This window comes from Tachyglossus aculeatus, chromosome 1 (assembly GCF_015852505.1).
Source record: "Tachyglossus aculeatus isolate mTacAcu1 chromosome 1, mTacAcu1.pri, whole genome shotgun sequence".
In the NCBI taxonomy this organism is placed as follows: Eukaryota; Metazoa; Chordata; class Mammalia; order Monotremata; family Tachyglossidae; genus Tachyglossus; species Tachyglossus aculeatus.
The window spans coordinates 118,248,228-118,266,024 of record NC_052066.1 but is presented as its reverse complement, the minus strand read 5'-3'; the positions used below and the strand labels follow the sequence as shown (position 1 = coordinate 118,266,024).

General features: G+C 39.9%; 1 long non-coding RNA gene across 1 annotated transcript in view; it reads right to left on the bottom strand.

The window, feature by feature from the left end:
- Positions 1-2,301: 2,301 nt before the first annotated feature.
- LOC119928466 overlaps positions 2,302-17,797 on the bottom strand; it is a 119,176-nt gene continuing 103,680 nt past the window's right edge. The window contains exons 2-3 of the long non-coding RNA XR_005451089.1: positions 14,518-14,584; positions 2,302-2,470 (exon numbers count right to left, since the gene is read on the bottom strand). This is a non-coding gene — a long non-coding RNA (uncharacterized LOC119928466). The remainder of the gene's footprint in view (positions 2,471-14,517; positions 14,585-17,797) is intronic.

Sequence of the window (17,797 nt, the reverse complement as noted above, 5' to 3'; positions counted from 1 at the left end):
TTTACTGTCTGTATCTTCTCCCTTTTCACTGCACTTTTTTCCCCAGTGACTTTTCCCTTTCTCCTTTTCCTGTCTGCCTTTGACTCAGCCTTCTCCTTGTGAGATAATTACAATTTCTGGCCCAAATAACCAGTAATTAAGTATCATATTGACGCAAGTATATATGATCACCCTAACTCGTGCTGAGTCCTACTTCACTTTGAGGGTACTTGAGCCTAGAACATTACTATAATCAGCTTCTACCCTAGTTTTTTTTTTGAACTAAATAATCCAGCAACATTTCCTTCTGACTTTCCCCCCTTTCTCCCCTTCCTGTCTGCCTATGACTCAGACATCTCCTTAGCATGCAGTTGCAAATCCTGGATTAAATAACCAATAATTAAGACCCGCAAGAGAGACGCAGAATAATATGGGTGTAAAAGGGGACACAAAAAATCACATTTCCAACCTTGAGTGCTTCACTGAACTTCCGCTGGGATTCTTTCCAAAGTTGGAGGCTTAGTCTTTGATTACTACATGCATTCAGATTTTGCAAAATAAAATGTGACACAGAAATGCTCACAAAACACAAAATATACAATATTGCTTTCCCTTCTCACCCATGGGGATTCCATTTCTTAAAACATCCAAAGTTGGCAAAGTTTGGTTGGTAAAACCAAAGTCTTATAGAACAAAGGGAGTTATAGACTCCGTAGCTTCAGACATATTCAATGCAATTCAAGAAGGTTTGTTACAATTAAGGAAAATATTTTAAACATCCAGTAGATGAAATAGACTTTACACTCCTCTTTTCCTTCTTCCAGGCCCAAGATCAGTGGTTTGACGTGAAAAGGGAATGCAATAAACATGATTAAAACACTCACTGCAGTAACATTAATGAGATAAATCTATGAGGCTTATTTGGGGTTGGTAAAAGTGAAAAGGTGAAAAAACCTCTCAATTCTGTGCTTTAGAATAGGGAGGAAAGTCAGAGTGGTTCAGGATAACAGTACTGAAAAGTGAATTTTAATCACAGGTTAATGTTGTGATTTATACATGCACTTCATTGCCCAGTGACCTCAAGATCTAAAAATAGAAAATCTAATATACCATATATCAGAGGATTATTGTAAATGATTAATAAAAGTCTGTCAAAGGGTATAATGAAAATTTTAACCAAGTTGCAAATAAAGCAAATAGGGAGGAAAGCATTATATGAAGATCTGAAAACAGAATGGATGGTCTAATAGAAAAGATCATGCTGTTGAGATGTTATTTCAGAATCCTGAGGCTGAAGCATTCATTCACATTCCTAGTTAAATACGCTTGCATTCTTATAAAGGCTTCACTAGGGGTCCTTTCATAATCCAAGATGGGCGAAGTTTAAATTCTGAGTTACAATTCATTTTCTTTATTAACACTCTTCAGTCCATCACTGAAAAAGTTACAGCCACTTTTATATTTGGCAAAACATGTAAATTACTGTACTTAAATACATATATTTAGTAAGAGGAAGGATTGTCATTGGGGGAGGGCTATATATCCACATGTATACCATGTATGAATGCCAAGTTAAAATTAGCTCTAGGGGAAGGGAGAAAGAGAATAAATGTTAGATAAGAGGAATTTGTGTTGAAAGGTAACCTAGGGAACAGATCATTTCATGGAGATGGGGCAACAGCTGATACCTCTCAAAATTCTTTGTATTTGAGAATACCCAGTTTATTGATCTATAGCATTGTGGTTTTTTCCAGCCCTCAGCCCTGTGGGCTCACCATGGGCAATCAATCACCTTCAATTTCTCAAAGTCAAGTGAGGTTGGGAAGGAAAAGGGGTGTAGTGTGTTGCACCCAGGGAGTGCTCAGTAAATACTATTTCTACCATTGCAGAGCCCTCGGAACCTCCAACAACAGTTTCCAAATAGTCCACATATGATGAAAACATTCGGATTTGATTTTTGGCTGAAGTGACAAGGGATGCGAAACATGGTTTACAAAAGTTGTGAGTTTGAGACTTTGTTTGGGACACAAGTTTTGGGTTGACCCAAAGAGACTTGGCCAGGAAATGACATTTTGCATCAAATCATGTAAGATTACCCCTCAGAAAATGTTAAAAAGATAAAGAAAATGTGTGAAATATGGAAAAAGATATTTATAGAATGACTTTTTAAAAAACCAAACCTTTGTCACTTAAAATGCAGCCTACTAAGACTACATAAAAAAGGCATTAAATGAAATGACTTGTTTTGTCTTCAAGCCCAGTTTATTAAATTTGAAAATTGCCAAAAATTAATGCCATTTTTTGTATTGCATACTTCTGTCACTTTTTGACACCGTAATAGTATTGTCCAAGGTTTCCTATTCTACATTTCATTTTATATAAGGAAACATATATCTAGGTTGGTGAGTCAATGTAAGCCCCAAAAATATGAATTGTAGATGAAGGCAAGGGCACGTTCATTCATCATATAAATCCATTAACATTGATCCATCTAAAAGGTAAAATGAAAGGAAAGAATATTATCAAAATTGTTCAAGCATGTGAATGAGATGAGACTATGTAATGAGATAACTAATTTATATGATAAAATCACTCAGATCTATCCAAAAGCAAAGTGTTTTAAAATTCAGATGAACCCGAAGACTGTTAATGGCTTCCAGGATAGGAATCATTTGGTGATGTAATGCAACTTATTTATATGAGGAAAAATATATTAGCATGGGAAGCTTGTCTAAAAAATCATTTCAAACTAAGGCAAAGAGGAGTTTTCATGGTAATGGCAGATTATTTTTTGCTCTCAAAAACCACTGGTTTTGAAACCAAAGCATAAACTGGGCTAAGTCAGCAATATGGACAAGTTTTGAAATTACTTTTCCACAGTCCATTTCCATTTCCTTCTCCAGGAAGCATTTTCCCAGTTGCCTCACACCACCGGATCACAGGAGACCATTCTAACTTGGCAACTCTGATCCTATCAATCAGTGGTGTTCACTGAGTGCAAATCACTGTACTAGGCACTTGGGAGAGTACAGTATGACAGAATTGGCTGAGGGTGGAGTGAATACAAATGTTGAAGGGTACAGATGCAAGTGCACAGATGACACAGAAGGGAGAGGGACAGTGGGGAAAGAGAGCTTAGCTTGAGAGGAGGGTCTCTTGGAGGAGTTATTTTAATAAGGCTTTGAAGAGGCGGAGAGTTATAGAATATTGAATACGAAGTGTCAGGGAGCTCCAAGTCTTAGGGAGGGCAAAGACAAGACGTCGTCATTGAGGTAAGAGGTCATCATCATCCTCTAGACACTAAGTTCATTATGGGCAGGAACGTTTCTGCTAATTCCGTTGAATCGTACTTTCCCAGTAACATTGATTGATTGATTGAGATAGAAGAAATTTAGGCACATTGATTTGGCTGACAGTAAAGGAACTAAGTGTTTGGACTGGGTTATAATAGGAAATCAGTGAAGTAAGGCAGGAGGGGACAGTTGACTGACTGCTTTAAAGCCAATGGTAGGGAGTTCCTGTTTCATTTGGGCATGGATGGGGAACCACTGGTGGTTTTTAAAGAGTGGGGAGATATGGATGGAATAGTTCTTTAGAAAAATGATCCAGGCAGCAGAGTGGAGTAAGGACTGGAGTAGGAAAATACAGGAGGCAGGGAATTTAGCAAGGAGGTTGATGCAGGAGTCAAGGTGATATATAAGTACTTAGATCAGGATGATAGTTTAGAGGGAGAGAAAAGGGTAGGTCACAGAGGTGTTGTGAAGATAAAAATGATGGGATTTGATGACAGATTAAATAGTGGATTGAATGAGAGAGGAGAGGTACTGCCAAGGTTATGGACTTGTGAGACAGGGAGGATTATGTTGTCTACAGTGATGGGAAAGATAGGGTTTGGATGGGAAGATAAGAAGTTCTATTTTACACATGTTAAGTTTGAGGTATCAGTAGTACATCCAAGTAGAGATGTCCCGAGGTAAGGAAAAAATATGAGACTGCAGAAAAAGAACGGGATTCAGAACTGGTGAGGAAATATTGGGAGTCATCTTCTTAGAGATGGTAGTCGAAGGTGTGGCAGTAAGTGAGATCGCCAAGGGAGTGAGTTTAGATGAAGAATATAAAGGTAACACTGTTTTATCCTGATACTTTTGAACAGCTGCAAACTCCTCCATCATTCATTATCTGTAAGTATTTTTTGTCCGCTCTCCCCAATAAAACCCCTGAGGATAGGGAGCATGAGTCCTGTAATGCAGTCTACCAAGTGCTTAGTGCAATGCCTAGCACTCGTTAGGTGTGCTCAATCAGTGCTATTGATTATCATTGCCCTATGACCCAGCTAAATTGTCGATTGAGATTACCAACATTCCATCACAATAATCTGTGTTGCAAATACAATTCGCTTTGAAAATCTCTCAAACTTCAGCCTAGTGGCAAGAGCACGGGCTTGGGAGTCGCAGATCATGGGTTCTAATCCCAGGTCTGTCATTTGTCTGCTGTGTCACCTTGGACAAGTCACTTCACTTCTCTGTGCCTCAGTTACCTCATCTGTAAAATGGGGATTGAGACTGTGAGTCCCAAATGGGACAACCTACCTTGTATCTACCCCAGTGCTTAGAACAGTGCTTGGCACATAGAAAGCACCTAACAAATGCCATCATCATCATCAAAAAATTGCATAACCATAGGAACTCAATATATTACGTTTTGACCCAGTGCTTAGAACAGTGCGTGGCTCATAGTAAGGGCTTAACAAATATCATCATTATTATTATTTATTGGGACCCAAAGTAAAGCTAGCTAGATCAAACATAATGTGAATGAAAACCATCTTTCCTGGAAAATAATTAGGGATTATCATGATAATTACTAATTTTTTTTCACTTGAAAAGTCAGGAATGTAGTATTTAAAGATAAGAATGACAATATGGAAAGCGTATCCAATTTTTAAAACATGATTAAAAGCAGTTTCATACCATGTAATTGAAAGTCTTCAAAATGAGATCAACTTAATAAATTTCTAAATCAATAGGAACAAATCATACTCATCATCACCAATCAATCTGCGCATCAGGCAGAAATTCCTCACCCTCGGCTTCAAGGCTGTCCATCACCTCGCCCCCTCCGACCTCATCTCCCTTCTCTCCTTCTACAGCCCAGCCCACACCCTCCATTCCTCTGCCGCTAATCTCCTCACCGTGCCTCATTCTCGCCTATCTCCCATCCTCTTGTCTCTCCCCACTTCAATCCATACTTCACGCCACTGCCCAGATTGTCTTTTTCCAGAAACGCTCTGGGCATGTTACTCCCCTCCTCAAAAATCTCCAGTGGCTACCAATCAACCTACACATCAGGCAAAAACTCCTCACCCTGGGCTTCAAGGTTGTTCATCATCTCGCCCCCTCCTGCCTCACCTCCCTTCTCTCCTTCTCCAGCTCAGCCCGCACCCTCCACTCCTCTGCCGCTAATCTCCTCACCGTACCTCGTTCTCGCCTGTCCCGCCATCGACCCCCGGCCCACGTCATCCCCCGGGCCTGGATTGCCCTCCCTCTGCCCAACCGCCAAGCTAGCTCTCTTCCTCCCTTCAAGGCCCTGTTGAGATCTCACCTCCTCCAGGAGGCCTTCCCAGACTGGGCCCCCTCCTTCCTCTCCCCCTTGTCCCCCTCTCCACCCCCCCGTATTACCTCCTTCCCTTCCCCACAGCACCTGTATGTATTTATATATGTTTGTACATATTTATTACTCTATTTATTTATTTTACTTGTACATATCTATTCTATTTATTTTGTTCATATGTTTGGTTTTGTTCTCTGTCTCCCCCTTCTAGACTGTGAGCCCACTGTTGGGTAGGGACTGTCTCTATATGTTGCCAACTTGTACTTCCCAAGCGCTTAGTACAGTGCTCTGCACACAGTAAGTGCTCAATAAATACAGTTGATTGATTGATCATCAATATCATCCACTACCCCCGCAGTGTATTTTCTGAAAAAGAATATACACTGACACAATTCCTGCTGTACAATTTTGCATTCCTGCTGTATAATTTTGCATTCATTTTTCTGCTATGGTTTTCACTCCCATCCTCTATTTCCTCAGTTATCTAATTCACTTGCAAAAACTTTGTCATTATCATTTTCCTAAAAATATCTATATTTGGACAATCACACATAAATGAGCAATTTTCAAAATATTCCATACATGCAGTTGAAAGAACTAAATATTTCAATCTCCAGTGCAACTTCAGAGAGAAGACTAAATTCTGTACCATAAAAATGACCAATGTTTATATACAGGAATACATTTATAACAGTGGATTGAATGGCTGTCAATTCTCCTACAATACAGAGTTGCATTCTTCATGAACCTGGCATTATGGAAAGTCAAATTATAGAATGCAACCCTTGACTGGTGTCACATACATATGCATGACTTTCTTCTTACATGGTGTTGGATTTTATCCAGAAAGACGCGCACTATCAGAAAAAGATTCCCTAATTCCCCAACAGCATTCTATTAAAAACATGAAGTGAAAACACTTGTTATAGAACTGACTGTAGACTGTAGAAGAGATGGTTTCTTTTATAGGCTGCATCTAGTTTAGCTAATATTTCTATTTAAGATTGCAACCTCCTCCTTTAAGGCAATAAGCTCCCAGGCCTCTAATGTTCTTGCTACCCATCACAGATGCTGACAGCTGATTATCTTCTCCCCTAGCCTTTTTCCCTTTGTGTTTTGTGGCTCTGGACACCAAAGAAAGAGGAAAAATATTGAAAGAAAGCTCTAGTTCCCCAATTTTTTTAAAAATGGGCTCCTCTAGAAGAAGGAAAATGTTACTTCTGGAAAGCATTTTTGCTTTTGTTCTTGGTGGCATTGTCATCCTTGTAGGGGAATCATATTGTCAGAGAAATGGTAGATTTTGATATATTTATGGCTTTCAAAGATCAGGACAGTGATGGTATTTGATGGCTTTGTAGCTTTAAAATACTAGGTCAAGGTTAGAAAAATAAATCATTTCAAGGAAGCCAAAGAAATGGAAATTGAGCAATTTAGATTGCTTTTTATTTTCAGTACAACAAACCATCATATTGCTCAGAGAAACCAGAAATATGGATATCCACTTGGCAAATTGCACAGTCACTCTGACCAAAGGGGCTCAGGGTCGAACCACAACAACAATAATGGAGTTTAAACTGCACCAGGATTCTGTAGGCCAGCAACAAGTATTATAAACACTTTATCATAAAATAAAATGAAACTTGGAATTCTCTGGCATCCTGATCCTCCCCGATCCCTCCATAATTCATTTTCCAGTGCTTTAATTTCAATACATAACTATTGAAAGAAAAAGTAAAATACATTCATTGTGTATAGGTCTCAATTAAAAGTAGCAACAGTCTAAAGGAGAAAAAATAGTACTGAATTATCCTATGCCATACTGGAGTTCACTATGAAATAAAAGTGCCAGTTTAGGGATTATATAGAAGGTGATGAATGAAACTGTGGTGTTGATAATTTACGCCTCACAGTCTATAGCAATTAAATGAAATGTACATGGGCTGGAATACCACCAAGATAGAGAAGCAGTGTGGCTTAGTAGAAAGAGCATGGGCTTCGGAGGCAGAGGACATGGGTTCTAATCCTGACTCCACAACCTGTCTGCTGTATGACCTTGGGCAAGCTACTTAACTTCTCTGTGCCTCAGTTACCTCATCTGTAAAATGGGGATTAAGACTGTGAGCCCCACGTGGGACAACCTGATTACCTTGTACCTTCCCCAGAGCTTAGAACATTGCTTAGTACATAGTAAGCTCTTAACAAATATCATAATAATTACTATCTCTATATGTTGTCAACTTGTACGTCCCAAGTGCTTAGTACAGTGCTCTGCACACAGTAAGTGCTCAATAAATACAATTGAATGAATGAATGAAAAGGGGGCTTAGTCTGGGAAGGCCTCTTGGAGTAGTTACACCTTCAGTAGGGCTTTGAAAGCAGGAAGGGTGATTGCTGGATTAGAGGAGGGAGGGCATTCCAGGCCAGAGTTAGCACGTGGGCCAGGGGTCAGAAGCAAGACAGGAGAGATCAAGACAAATATGAAAGAGGTGGGAATGCCACCTTAGAGAAGCAGTGTGGCTCAGTGGAAAGAGCACGGGCTTGGGCGTCAGAGGTCATAGGTTCTAATCCCAGCTCTGCCGCTTGTCAGCTGTGTGACTTTGGACAAGTCACTTAACTTCTCTGTGCCTCTGTTACCTCATCTGTAAAATGGGGATTAAGACTGTGAGCCCCACATGGGACAACCTAATCACCTTGTATCCACCCGAACACTTAGAACAGTGCTTTGCACATAGTAAGCACTTAAATGCCATTATTATTATTACCAGGTCAGAGGATGAATGTAAGGCAAGGGAGGTGAGATTGTGGCACAGAAAATAGGTTAGTGCTACAGAAATGAAGCGTGCAAGTTGGGTTATTTGTAGGATACCAGAGAGATTAGAGAGACCTGAATGAGTGTCTTAAAGCTGATGGGAAGGGGACTGTTTCATTCATTCATTCAATTGTATTTATTGAGTGTTTACTGTGTGCAGAGCACTGTACTAAGCGCTTGGGAAGTACAAGTCGGCAACCTATAGAGATGGTCCCTATCCAACAACGGACTCACAGTTTTGGTAATAGATGGAGAAACCACTGAAGAGTCTTGAGGACTGGGGAGACCTGCACAAGTTTTTTAATAAATGATCTAGGCAGTAAAGTGATGTATGGACTGGAGTAGGGAGAGACTGGAGGCAAGGGGGCTGATACAGTAGTTGAGACAGAATATAATAAAGTACTTATTCTAGCCTGGTAGCAGTTTAGATGGAGAGGGAGGGATGGATTCTAGCACTGTTGTGAAGGTAGAACTGACAGAATTTGGTGACAGGCTGAATATTTATGTTAAATGAAAGAGATGATTGATGATAATTGGGCATGTGAGACAGGGAGGATGTTAGTATTAAAATACAGTGATGGGCAAATTGTGGGGAGAAGACGATGGGCAAATTGTGGGAAGACAAAGAGTTCCATTTTGGAAATGTTAAGATTGAAGAGTCAGGGGGACATTTAAGTAGAGAAGCAAATGGGAGACTACAAAGAAGTAGAGAGGTCAGGGCTGGAGAGGTCTATTTGGAAATCATCTGGATAGAGAAGGTAGTAAGTAGTGGTGGGAGTGAATGAGTGCTCCAAGACAGTGGGTTTAGAAGCAAGATATAATAATAATAATAACAATAATAATAATAATAATAATAATAATAATAATAATGATGATGGCATTTGTTAAGCTCTTACTAAGAGACTCAGAATCAAGCTTGGTGAACTCTCACAGTTAGAGGTGGGAAGCAGAGGAGGAGCTGGCAAAAGAGACTGAAAAGAGGTAGGAGCAGAATCAGGAAAGGAGTTTGTTTTGGGAAGGGAATGTCACTGTTTATGGTTGTGTTGTACTTTCCCAAGCACTTATTACAGTGCTCTGCACACAGTAAGCACTTAATATGATTGAATAAACTGAATGAATAAGCAAGGGTTAAAAGACATTTCTAGAAGGAGATGTGGTGCACAATGTCGAAGGTAACTGAAAGGTTTGGGGGATAGTATAGACGTAGATGGAAATTATGGAGGTTAAGGAGTAATAGTTAAAGAGATATGGTCCAAGGTCAGTTTAAGGATTTGACCATATCATTCATAGTTTTTAACAATGCTTCTTTCTATTTGCAAACACATTCCTGAATTTTAAGAAATATAAAATGATGAAGTCCATTAAATTAAATATTATAGCTACACATGCTAGTTGAAAAACAGCTGAAACTTGCTGCTTTTGCCCAGGAGGGATTTTTCTGCACAGTTCTGAATCTCAGGAAAAAAAAAAAGTCAAAACAAGCGAAGAAAAGAGGAGAGAAATAGGGGGAAAATGATAGAAATAATGCAGAGTCTGAGAGAGAAGAAGAGAGACCCATTCAAGTGAGGCATGGCTGTGAGTGTGCTGTTGGGTAGGGACCGTCTCTATATGTTGCCAACTTGTACTTCCCAGGTGCTTAGTATAGTGCTCTGCGCACAATAAGTGCTCAATAAATACGATTGAATGAATGTAAGTTTACATGCTTGGCCATATGAAATTTGTTTTGCTAAGAGTTAAGGATAGTAAAACCAAGACTAAAAGACCACCAATTTATGATTAACAAGTCATGTATTATCTTCCAGATAAACATAATGATATATCAAAACCTTTCAAATATATAACATTCCATATCTCAAAAAAATATTCCTTTTTGAATATGATTACCAAATTGTCCCTGATTTCAGTTGTTTCTGAGATTTTCAGAAGAGTGACTAAAATCTCTACTTGAGGTCTTACAGGGGTTATATATAATGATGTGTTTAAAGTCTTAAGGATGCTAATAGAGAACCTGTCAAGAAATACAAAGCCCACAGAATGCGAGCCCAAGCAGAAAAAAATCTAATCAAGAGGGACTACTTTCAGAGGTCAAGATGCTACTTTATGCAGAATCCATTCTATATGAGTAATTTTAAATTGAAATACCAAAGAAAAAATTGATATGGGAATTTTTCTTGGAATTCTGTGCTCATTTCTGTTGACATAAGCAACAAGAATATTTTATCAGACATTCCTCAAGTGCACTTAAGCCTTCGTTTTTTCTTGCTTTGACTCTGCTGCTGATAGTTGTAGGGGTGTGGTGGGAGTTAATGATAGAGTGTTAACCAGAACTGACTTCTACAAGATAAAAATTTTATACCTTGTAAGTATATAACAGAACCAGAAACCAAGCAGAGGTAATTGCAATACCTTGAGGGGCAAGAAATCTGAGAGGATAGAAAAGAACAGATAAATAAAAGTTAGGCATGGAGCAGACGGAACAGATTGAGGATGAAACTGAAGTCTGGGAGGATTTCATGCTATATTCAGTTAATGGCAGTTGAGTGCTTAGTATGTGCAGAGCATTGTACTATTCACTTGGGAGAGTACACTACAACAGAGTTGGAAGGTATAAACCCTGCCCATAAGGAGTTTATGGTTTAAAAGGGGAGACAGGCCCTTGATATAAATTACAGATATGGGAAATGGGAGAGTACAAGAATGTGTTCACAAGTTCATTCATTCATTCAATTGTATTTACTGAGTGCTTACTGTATGCAGAGTACTGTACTAAAAGCTTGGGAAGTACAAATAGGCAACATAAAGAGACGGTCCCTACCCAACAACAGGCTCATAGTCTAGAAGCGGGAGACAGACAACAGAACAAAACAAGTAGACAGGTGACAAAACAAGTAGACGGACTGGGGTGAATATCAAGAGCTAAAGGGAGAGTCATATTGTTATATATTATTATATTATATGTATATTATCTGTTCACAGTTTTGATAGGGAAAAACTACCAAATCATTCCTCCTGTGAGTTTAAGACAACACCATCCAAACTGGGAAGGTTGAAGACATTCTCTCCCATGCAATCTTTGTTTCTTTCTCATTCCTATATATTTTCATGCCAGGTGCCTTTCTTTCCAGCTACTTCCCCAACACAGGTGTAACATTAATCTAGTTGATAACAACTCAGGCATGAAGTTGGAACTCCATTTTGGTAAAGAGAATCTCGGGAAAAAATAGCTCCAGGTTGGACTTTGAAGTGGTGTAGGCTTCAATTTAAAGTATCCCTGTTTGTGTTCTTCTCTGGTCTAATAATGACAGCTATTAAGTCCTTATTACTTATTACTTATGTGCCTAGTACTCTACTGAACTCTGAGTTAGATACATCAGATGGTCCCTGGACCACATTGGGCTATACAGACTAAGAGGAATGGAGAATAGGTGTTTAAAGCCCATTTTAGAGGTGAGGAAATTTGGCTCATAGAAACTTGCCCAAGGTCACGCAACAGGGGAATGGTGTATCTGGGATTAGAATCGAGGCCTCTTGACTCCTAGTTCTAGTTTTTTTTTTCCCCACTAGGCCATGACTGGGGATAGAAATCAGGAGAACTGGGATCTAGTCCCAGCTTTGGACTGCCATGCTGAGTGACCTTGAGCCTCCATGGGCTTTAGTTTTCTCATCTGTGAAATGGGCAAAATAACCTCTGACTTTTCCTACCTCACAGGATAATTTTAAGGTAAATGATCAATAATCACTTTCCAATGGCTTCTTCCCCACTTCTTCCCCTACCCTAAAAAAACTCTCCCTTTACCCCATGGCTCTCTCCATTTGTCACCCCATCTTCCTCCTACCATTTCTCTCCAAATTTCTTGAGAGAGATGTTGACACCCATTGTCTCCACATCCTATCCTTCAATTACCTCCTAGATCCCCTCCAATCTGGCTCCCAATCTCTTTGCTCTGCAGAAATAGCCCTCTCTAAGGTAACCAGTGACATTTCAGCCATCTTTGACACTGTAGACCACCCCCTTCTCCTTGAAACTTTATCCAACCTTGGATTCATTGACAATGTCATCTCGGTTCTCCTCCTATCTCTCTGACCACTCATCTCAGTCTTTTTTCACTGGCTCCTCCTCTCTCTCCCACACTCTACAACAGGGAACCCTCAAGCCTCATTTCTAGGTCCCCATCTATTCTCCCTCTACATCCATTCCCTTGGAGAACTCATTCATTCCCATGCCTCCAATTACCATCTCTAGGCAGATTATTCTCAAATTTACATCTCCAGCCCTGATCTCTATCCTTCCCTAAAATCATACATTTCTTCCTGCCTTCAAGTCATGTCTAATTGGATGTCCCACCAACACCTCAAAACATGTCCAAAACTGAATTCCTTATATTCCCATCCAAACCCTTTCCTCCCCCGGCATTTCAAATTACTGTAGACAACACCACTATCCTCCCTTTCCCACAAGCCCATAACCTTGGCATTAACCTCAACTCACCTCTCCCATTCCACCCACATATTCAACCTGAACAAATTGTGATGGTTCTACCTTTATGACATTGCTAAAATCCACCCTTTCCTCTCTATCCAAACTGCTACCAAGCACTTATTGAATCCCATTGAGGCTACTGCATCTGCCTCCTCGCTGACCGCCCAGCCTCCTGTCCCTCCCCACTCCAATCCATACTTCACTCTGCTGCACAAATCATTTATCAACAAAAACATTCAATCCATGTCTCCTCAAAAACCTCCAATGGCTACCCATTTACCGCTGCAAACAGCAACTGCTTGACATTGACTTTAAAGCACTCAATCATCTTGCCCCATCATACTTCACCTCACTAATCTCCTTCTAAAACCCAGTTCTCACACTCCACTCCTCTAGCCCTGATCTCATCTATCTCTCAGCTTCAAGGCTGTCCATCACCTCATCCCCTCCTACCTCACCTCGCTTCTCTCCTTCTACAACCCAGCCCACACACTTCGCTCCTCTGGTGCTAACCTTCTCACTGTGCCTCCATCTTGCCTGCCTTGCCATTGACTCCTGGCCCTCATCCTACGTCTGTCCTGGAAAGCCCTCCCTCCTCAAATCTGCCAGACAATTACTTTCCCCCCACCTTCGAAGCCTTACTGAAGACACATCTCCTCCAAGAGTCCTTCCCAGACTGTCCCACTTTTCCTCATCTCTCACTCCCTTTCATTCATTCAATCGTATTTATTGAGCACTTACTGTGTGCAGAGCACTGAACTAAGCGCTTGGGAAGTACAAGTTGGCAACATGTAGAGACGGTCCCTACCCAACAGTGGGCTCAGCATAGCCCTGACGTTCTCCTTTTGCTCTTCCCCCCTCCAACAGTACTTATGCATATATCTGTAATTTTATTTATTTATATTGATGTCTATTTGTATTGATGTCTGTCTCCCCCCTTCTAGACTATGAGCTTGTTGTGGGCAGGGATTTTCTGTTTCTGTATTGTTTGTACTGTTCTGTTTCTGTATTGTACTTTCCCAAGTGCTTTGCACATGGTAAGCACTCAATTAATGATTGAATGAATGAATCTCATCAATGACTCCTTTCCCACAACCTCCCCCTGGCCTGGAATTCCCTCCCCCTTCATATACGCCAGACCATCACCCTCTCCACTTCCAAAACATTAAGTTCACATATTCCCCAAAATGCCTTCCCCAGTTGAGCCCTCTTCTCCCCAGCTCACTTTCCCTTCTTCGTCATCTATGCACTTGGATCTATGACCTTTAGACATTTAATTTTACGTCACCCCAAACTGCAGCACTTATCTTTAAATCATTTGTTACAAATCACTTTATTCGTATTAATGTCTGTATCCCCTTCTGAAAGCTCATTATGGCTGGGAACAGGTCTGCTAATTCTGTTGTACTCTCCCAAGCGTTTAGTACAGTGCTCTGCACATAGTAAGAGCTCAATAAATATGAACGATAAATTGCTTACTGTGAGCACAAAACTGTACTAAGCATTTAAGAGAGTAAAACAGAATTGGTAGACACCTTTCCTGCTCACAGTGCTCTACAAATTCACAGTTTTTATTGAAGGTTCATTGCCTCATTAGACTTACAAAATAAGTTCACAGCAGGGTTATTTGTTTTCTTACCACAGCTCAGGAAATTGACTGGTCCATGCTCTGGCTCATGTTAGAAAAAGGTGGATTCAAGATGTTCCTGGAAAAAAAAAAAAGAGCCATTTTAGAAGAGGGAAACCTGAGAGACTAGGAAGTAACTACATCCTAAGAAAAGCACACCTTTTTCTCATTCTCCTTTCTGTCTATGGAAGAAAGCACAAGGCGACTATAATTTGTCTTGCTATTTGAGTAGAACTGTTCAGACTGAATTCTCATGAACTCTCTCCAGCACCTTCTCACTGATGTGCTGCTAATGTGCTGTCACATTTAAAGAAGTTAGTAGGACAGCTGGGTAGGCTGGGTGCCATTACCAGACCTGGAAATGATTAATGCTCGTTTTTGGGGGGATGTCAGTCTGTTTCTATTAAATTCAAACCAGCAATGAATATACATGAAAATTCATGTCAATTTTAGCAAAAATTTATGTAGGACCTCAGAGGAAGATTCTGAGTTGAAATTTGCTTAGGCCTTCATATCTCATTTATATATATATAAATGATATATAATATATATATCATTATATAATAATAGTATATATAATATATATACACATATATATACATATATATATACATATATATAAAACAAACAACTCTATTTCTTAAATGTTAATTCAAACATTTCATCAAGGCAAAAATTAAAGAAAAAATGCATTCTTGTCAGGGCCACTACTGAATAATGCATAATGATTATTGAGTCACAAAAATTCCATTAGGTAGGTCTTCAAAATTTACATGTCATAGCCACATACACCTGAACATGTAACTACGTATACCTGAACCTATCAATCTATCAGTAATATTTGTTGAGTGCCTACTTTGTGAATCATTACACTATGTGCTAGTGAGAGTACAATATAATGAATAGACCTGATCCCCACCCTCAAGGAGTTTACATAATAGGGAGATGAGGCAGACACTAAAATTACAGAAAAAGGAGGAGATAATAGAGCATAAAGATATTTACGTATGTACTTCAGGGGGTATTTTGATAGTAGTTGAAAAGCATTGTAAACTAGCGCTAAAAGGAGTGTAGAACGGAGTTAGAAGACCTGGGTTCTATATGGTCCTATACTTTTTAATTTGTTAAGCACTTACTATGTGCAAATCACTGTTCTAAGCACTGGGGGGAACACAAGGAGATGAGGTTGGCCCATGTGGGGCTCACAGTCTTAATCCCCATTTTACAGATGAGGGAACTGAGGCACAGAGAAGTGAAGTGACTTGCCCAAGGTTACACAGCAAACATGTCGGGGGGGGGGGGGGGGGGGGGGGGCGGCGGGATACTTGAGAAGCAGCATGGCTTAGTGGAAAAAGCATGGGCCTGGAATGTCAGGTGACCTAGGCTTTAATCTTGGCTCTGTCACTTGTCTGCTATATAATCTTGGGCAAGTCACTTAGCTTCTCTGTGGCTCAGTTACCTCATTTTTAAAATGTGGATTAAGACTAGGATCCTATATGGGACAGAGAGACTGTGTCCAATTTGATTATCATGTACCTACCCCAGTGCTTAGTATACTGCCCAGCACACAGTAAGATCCTAACAAATACCATTAAAAAAAAGATCATTTGCCTTCTGTGTGATCTTAAATTTTCTGTGCCTCAGTTAACTCATCTGTAAAATGCAGTACTTCTCTGTCCTACTATATTCTGAGCCCTATTTGAGACCTGAGGTGTGACTGATTGCCCAGTTCTCAATAGAGTGCTTAGCACAGAGTATACATTTAAGGCTATTACTACTAAATTTTGTATATGCCATTTCAGCACAAAACTATATCCTGTTATCATTTATTTTCCTCACAAGTCTAATACAGCAAGACTGTGTACTTTCTGGCAAAGCCGCCTCTACCATTAGCAAATGCACTTGTTGTTTCCTCATTAATGCATATTCGTGAGAAATTTATTCCAAAAATAGATATGATGGAGGAAAGCACACTTTCTTTGAAGTTCCACTGCCTGATTTCCTTTAGGCATGCCTTGTTTAAGTTCCTGGGAACTTGGTCAAATGTGTGTTGGTCTATGGTATAATAACATAGGATCTGCAGAATAATCCAATATAATCCAGTCTAGTTACAAGAGGATAACTATTACATGGATAACCATTTACAAAAAAAAAGGAATTAACAGTAACTTGGATCAGTTTCCATGTTTCTCAAACATTAAGCAGGTCAGATGTATTACACACAGTTTATTCCTTACTGCCTTTCCCATGAGGCTCTGCTAAAGTCAATATGATTTATTTTTTCACTTTTTTTTCTTTACCAGGGATTCTTCAGGCCCTCGGGATTGCCTTCCTCATTTCCTAATATTAATCTCGATGTAATATATAGTCCATAATTCTGGACAAGGCGATTGAGAGAAAATAATGTTTGCTTTCTAACAGCCAAGCAGTTTCTTTTAAGAAGCACTTAGTTTCTTCAGAAATCAAAGGCTTGTTCCTTGGACATTTTCTGATTAGTCTGGTTCTGAAGGCAGAAGAATACGACTGAACCACTTGATAGTGCAGAAACTCACCTGAATGCTACTGTGGATGATTCTTAATGATAGTATCTCCTTTAGGCCTCTTCCATATACAGCTAGAACACAGGCCCAATTTGTAGCTAAAAGGCTTAACTTGGGAGGCTTTATATTTGCATAGGCTAACCCTAAGGTCTGTTGGGATGCAGAGCTGAATTAGTGTGCAGTATGAAGTGACAATGTAAATCCTACTGGGAGAAGGGGAGGAGGTCAGATAAGCCTGTTGTTGGGTAGGCCCTACTGAGAGCTCACCTCCTCCAGGAGGCCTTCCCAGACTGAGCCCCTTCCTTCCTCTCCCCCCTCTCCATCCCCCCATCTTACCTCCTTCCCTTCCCCACAGCACCTGTATATATGTATATATGCTTGTACATATTTATTACTCTATTTTACTTGTACATATCTATTCCATTTATTTTATTTTGTTAGTATGTTGGTTTTGTTCTCTGTCTCCCCCTTTTAGACCGTGAGCCCACTGTTGGGTAGGGACTGTCTCTATATGTTGCCAACTTGTACTTCCCAAGCGCTTAGTACAGTGCTCTTCACACAGTAAGCGCTCAATAAATACGATTGATTGATTGATTGGGGACCATCTTTATATGTTGCCGACTTGTACTTCCCAAGCGCTTAGTACTATACTCTGCACACAGTTAGTGCTCAGTAAATATGATTGAATGAATGAATAAGGCAGGAATCCATCTTGGATCAGAGCACTCTACAGGGACAGTAGGAAGCCTCTT